This window comes from Coregonus clupeaformis, chromosome 14, assembly GCF_020615455.1.
Source record: "Coregonus clupeaformis isolate EN_2021a chromosome 14, ASM2061545v1, whole genome shotgun sequence".
In the NCBI taxonomy this organism is placed as follows: domain Eukaryota; kingdom Metazoa; phylum Chordata; class Actinopteri; order Salmoniformes; family Salmonidae; genus Coregonus; species Coregonus clupeaformis.
The window spans coordinates 26968404-26974790 of record NC_059205.1 but is presented as its reverse complement, the minus strand read 5'-3'; the positions used below and the strand labels follow the sequence as shown (position 1 = coordinate 26974790).

The window sequence follows — 6387 nt, the reverse complement described above, 5'->3', positions numbered from 1 at the left end:
AACAGACGCATAAAGATGTCTAATAAAAACCAGTGTTTTGATAAATAACTGCAGACAAACAACTATTACAGACAGACAATAAAACACTGACAGGAAAAAACTAACTGTGTTGATTTCCCCTGATACTGTGTTATATTTACTCTCTGTCCCAAAACACATGGTGTCACACCAGCTACCCCCCAGACCCGTCCCCATCCCCCCCAAACCCATGTCCCCTCCACCCTCTGCTAGTTGACAGTATAAATATCTAACTCGCAGTGTGTTCTAACTCAGAGACCAACAGACACTGACCAGAAACCAGAGAGTGAGAAGATGCAGAACAATAACCCAGACAAAAAGAAATGAAAGCAAAGTGAGAAATAAAGAGACTGAGCAAGGAATCCAACAGGACAAAGACCTGATCTAAGCTGAATGGTTCCATCCCAGATCCAATCTGAAACCCAGGTGACCCATCCACCCGTCCTTCAGAATGTGGCTCCCGGTAGCCTTGTGTCTGTCCTGCCTGGTGCTGTCTACCCATGGCCAGGACAGAGCCTCCCTGCGACGCTCAAATGACAACACCGGGCGCTGCCAGTACACCTTCACAGTGGACAACCCTGCCGAGGCCAGCTGCCCTGGGGCCAGAGGAGGACCTGAGATGGAGGGGGTCGTCTCGTCTCACACTACTGGAGGCCCTGGTCAGCAGGCTGCTGGGAGGCGAGGGAGCCGGGGTAGAGGGGCCACGGCTGGGGGTGACAAGGCCATCCAGGAGGTGTACTCCCAGGCCATGGGAGAGAAGAGCCCGCTGCATGAGGACAAGGAGCAGCTGAACAGGCAGGTGCAGGAACTCCAGAGGAGGGTGGATGAGCTGAGTGTGGAGGCTGAGACACTGAGACAGACACCCTGCCACCAGTCCCAGGCCGCTGGAGCAGGACTGCCACTGCACAAGCTCAACCAGAGCCCAGCCAGTGGTGGGTTGCTACTGTCAACATCACAACTGAACCCCTGAACTGTGTGATGATGCATGATTATATGTGTGACTTAGGAACTGTGGATGGCGAGTGTTTGTTTAATTGATCGGGACGAAATCAAAGTGTTGTAATGTAAACTGGGTGGAGTACAAGTCAGGTTTCTGTTAGCTGTGCTTGGTTGCATTAGCGGAATGGTATTAACGACACAGAAGCTCCTTTTACAGCCCTGTCACTCATGCATGTTACATGTCAGTTTAAGTGTCTGTTATCCTTTTGGGGACCGTGCCGTGCTGCAGGTTAAATGACTGTGGCACCTAATAAGAGGCTTTCATGTTATCAGCGTGTCATCTTTGAATGTGTTTAGGTTTATCGATACTGTATGTTTTGAGTTTATGACTTCAGCCACCAGATCAAACATTAAATAAAACTATTTTTTATCTCCCTCCCTCTCCCTGTCTCTCTCTCTATCCCCCTCTGTCAGACCCTGGCTATGCCGCCTATCAGGAGATGAAGGCCGAGGTGACCGAGGTCCATGCATCAGTCTCATTCAAGAAGCTGGGCAGAACCACACAGGTATGACCTTCCTGACTCCCACTCATATCTATCTATCTCCCCCTGGTGGCTTCTTAGAGTCACTTTACACCAAACTATATAGATGCATGTCACCTCTCACAATCCAAATTCTTTTCAGAGATTATCATAAAGATATGGATAGCTTTGTGACATTTACTGTATATTTCACATAGCACAATTTCCAATGTGTAGAAGTTTGAATTGAATGTAACTAACCTCTATCTGTTTGTCCAGGCTGTGGTGAGCTGGTGTCTGTAGGAGAGCCTGTCCTGCACCGGAAGGCTGACAGCATCACAGGGAAGTACGGGGTGTGGCTGCAGGACCCTGAGCCCATGGCCCCCCATACGGCAACAAGACGCTGTGGCGCATCGACACGGTGGGCAAGGACGTCCGCCAGCTGTTTGCATACGAGGACATGGAGCAGTTCGCCAAGGGCTTCCCCATTAAGGTTCTGGTGCTGCCGGTGCCCATGGAGAGCACAGGGGCCACCCTGTACCGCGACTCCCTCTACTGCGCTACGACCTGGCCTCCGAGAGCCTGGCGGCCCGTCTGGAGCTCCCCCACGCCAGCTTACACGGCCAGCACACCTACTCTTGGGGTGGCTCCACAGACATCGACCTGGCGGTGGACGAGCAGGGCCTGTGGGCCATCTATAGCACCAGCTCATGTTTCAGAGGACGCATGAATCGACCTTCGCCTCACCCGAGCCCGTTGGGGAGTTACAGGGATGAGACAAGATTGCAATTGGGGAGAAAAAGGGGGTAAAATACAACAACAAAAAAGTACTGTATTGTCTATGTTAATTCTCTACTAAAGTTGTATCTTCACTGTTGTGTATTATATGTGCTCCAATTACCATTGTCATTTTATCTCTCAATAACATTTTAATGATAGAGATCCCTAAAAAGTTGATCAGTCTGCATTTGTTTTGTTCAATAAATTACAGTGGGACAATTTGCACAGAATATCATTCATGACCACACATACACAAATTGGAGGATATAACTGCATGTTAAAAACCTCCAAAGAAAAAGTGTCATGTTTTTTTTGTCCCTTGTGTATTTCCATTTGCTGTATTTCCGTTTACTGAATCAATTTAATTAATTCCAAAGCCTTGAGATACACATTAAACTACAGAATTAGCCACAGTACATGAATTGCAGAGCATTTTCAACAGAGACTTTGTAGGTTTGTTTTTAACCTGTCATGTGGTGCCATCTGCTGGCCATCAGTTGACTTGTCTAGTATCAGATCAAGGAGTTGTACAACAACATTACAGCTATGTAACCTGGAATCTGCACTGAGACATATTCAGTGTGTATTCCAGGTTAACAGCTACACTACATGGGCAAAAGTATGTGAACATCTCATTCCAAAATCATTGTCATTAATATGTAGTTGGTCCCCCTTTGATGCTTTAACAGCCTCCAATCTTCTGGGAAGGCTTTCCACTAGATGTTGCAACATTGCTGTGGGGACTTGCTTCCATTCAGCCACAGGAGCATTAGTGAGGTCGGGCACTGATGTTGGGCGATTAGGCCTGGCTCGCAGTCAGCGTTCCAATTCATCCCAAAGGTGTTCGATGGGGTTGAGGTCAGGGCTCTGTGCAGGCCAGTTCTTCCACACCGATCTAGACAAACCATTTCTGTATGGACCTCACTTTGTGCATGGGGGCATTGTCATGCTGAAACAGGAAAGTGCCTTCCCCAAACTGTTGCCACAAAGTTGGAAGCACAGAATCGTCTACAATGTCATTGTATGCTGTAGCGTTAAGATTTCCCTTCTGGAACTAAGGAGCCCGAACCATGAAAAACAGCCCCAGACCATTATTCCTCCTCCACCAAAATGTACAGTTGGCACTATGCAATGGGGCAGGTAGCGTTCTCCTGGCAACCACCAAACCCAGATTCGTCCGTCGGACTGCCAGATGGTGAAGCGTGATTCATCACTCCAGAGAACACGTTTCCACTGCTCTAGAGTCCAATGGCGGAAGCTTTACACCACTCCAACCGACGCTTGGCATTGCGCATGGTGTTCTTTAGGCTTGTGTGCGGCTGCTCGGCCATGGAAACACATTTCATGAAGCTCCCGACGAACAGTTCTTGTGCTGACGTTGCCTCCAGAGGCAGTTTGGAACTCGTAGTGAGTGTTGCAACCGAGGACAGACGATTTTCTTTCATTCTCACAGGCTCACCCACAGGATTTCACTTCCTGTCCAACAATAAGATAAAGAAATAAACTATGTGGTTTGATACTTCCCTAAGTTTTATTCTTTTTTTAGTGTGAAGGTGATAGGTTAGCAACGTCTGTCACGCCTTCCCAGTAGAACATGTGACACACAAAACAATATCATCAATTCTGATCCACCCATCAAAAAAATCTATTTTCAAACTATAATAGCTCTGGGAGCTATGTAAAGTAAAAATAAATATACCCATCCATTGAGTCAGTGCATAAATGCCATAGTGCATATTAGAACTATTAGGCTGGGCCTTTTCATCAACTGTTACTGTATGACACTTGGTAATTGGTAGAATAGAATGAAATACTGTAAATGCATTGCATACCCCTCAAAAAGATAAACAGAGAAACATTTTCCAAATTGTGTTGACAATTACATTTTCATATGCTATTCTAGCTCATTCTAAAACAGAATACAACCATTCTCTTGGCCAGTTGTGCTTTTGCTAAGGCAATACAAATATGCATTTCCCACATAGAGCATAAGAAACCAAACTGATGCCCAGCACTGTCCATTATCTTAATGAACGTAATTGCGCATAGGCTATTCATCTACATAGTGCAAAGTGTGCAGACGGACCACTGAGGGACATTATGCAGGACTAGAGAGGAACCATCTGTCGTGTACTGATATGACGTCACCATGTCAGTAAGAATGCTGGGTTCTTGATGCACCGACAGTCATGGAGTAAACCGGGCTATCCTAAAATAGGACAAAAGTAAGTCAAATCAAATCACATCAAATGTTATTTGTCACATGCGCTGAATACAACCAGTGTAGACTTTACCGTGAAACGCATTTCACAAAAATGCAGAGTAAAAACAAAACGTTTTTTTTTTTAATGGGGGAAAAATGAAATAGTAACAGAATAAAATAATACTAACGAGGCTATATACAAGGAGTACCGGTACCAAGTCAATGTACAGGGGTACAAGGTAGTTGAGGTAATTTAGGTAATATGTACAGTACCGGTCAAAACTTTACACATACTCATTCAAGGGTTTTTCTTTATTTTTACTATTTTCTACATTGTAGAATAATAGTGAAGATATCAAAACTATGAAATAACACACATGTAGTAACCAAAAAAGTGTTAAACAAATGAAAATATATTTTATATTTGAGATTCTTCAAAGTAGCCACCCTTTGCCTTGATGACAGCTTTGCACACTCTTGGCATTCTCTCAACCAGCTTCATAAGGTAGTCACCTGGAATGCTTTTCCAACAAATGATAGTCCCACTAAGCGCCACCCAGATGGGATGGCGTATCGCTGCAGAATGCTGTGGTAGCCCTGCTGGTTAAGTGTGCCTTGAATTCTAAATAAATCACAGACAGTGTCACCAGCAAAGCACCCCCACACCATCACACCTCCTCCTCCATGCTTCATGGTGGGAACCACACATGCAGGGATCATCCGTTCATCTACTCTGCGTCTCACAAAGACACAGCGGTTGGAACCAAAAATCTCAAATTTGGACTCATCAGACCAAAGGACAGATTTCCACCAGTCTAATGTCCATTGCTCATGTTTCTTGGCTCATCTTCTGATTGGTGTCCTTTAGTAGTGGTTTATTTGCAGCAATTCAACCATGAAGGCCTGATTCACACAGTTTCCTCTGAACAGTTGATATTGAGATGTGTCTGTTACTTGAACTCTGTGAAGCATTTATTTGGGCTGCAATCTGAGGTGCAGTTAATTGCCGATTTCTGAGGCTGGTAACTCGAATGAACTTATCCTCTGCAGCAGCGCTAACTCTGGGTCTTCCTTTCCTGTGGCGGTCCTCATGATAGCCAGTTTCATCACCAACCCTTACACCCTCTCTGTAGCTGGGGTATCCATGACTACACCCGTCTGCACCACAGAGCTGGGCCGAGCCGCCAAACTCAGCTGTGAATTTAGCAGGAGCAACATAAAGATGATCACCCTGTCCATCGACAATCTGGAGGACCACCGTGGCTGGACCAAGGTTTAGGCTGCTTCCCAAATGGCACCCTATTCTCTTTATAGAGCACTACTTTTGATCAGGGCCCATGGAATAGGGTACCATTTGGGACACACCCATAGTTTTGAGTGCCTATACCAATGACCAGTGCATTTAGTAATAGAGGGCTGTTCTGTGAACCTGTAAGACATCCTGGCCTACAATAATGAGGAAGGAGTCTGGCTGTGCATTCCTCTTCCCCATCATAGCAGACAGTCACAGGAAGCTGGCAGTGGCCCTGGGCATGCTGGACCCTGATGAGAAGGACAAGGACGGCATGCCCCTTACTGTCACTGTGTGAGTGTCAAAACACACACACGCATGCATGCATGCATACACACCTACAGGCACACACACACTCTCTCTCAGACAGCCTCTCTCTCTCTTTCTTTCTTCCTGCCAGTCTCTCTCCACTGTTCCTCAGTTTCCGCTATGACTCATTGGCCCACCATGAGATCATCCTGCTCTTTCTTGTGCTCTATTTCCCATAAACGTTACTTATTCATGCTGATGCAAGCAGCCCCTCTTCACTGGCTAATATGAGTTAACTACCCCTCCCACCCAGGCCCCACCACCCCGTCTCGCAAAAACACACACTACCTCAGCCCCTTGCTGGATACGATGACGTAATCTTCTTA

General features: G+C 46.1%; 1 pseudogene; it reads left to right on the top strand.

Moving 5' to 3' along the window:
• The first annotated feature begins 469 nt into the window (after positions 1-469).
• Positions 470-5740, top strand: LOC121581332 (annotated as a pseudogene).
• The last annotated feature ends 647 nt before the right edge of the window (positions 5741-6387 follow it).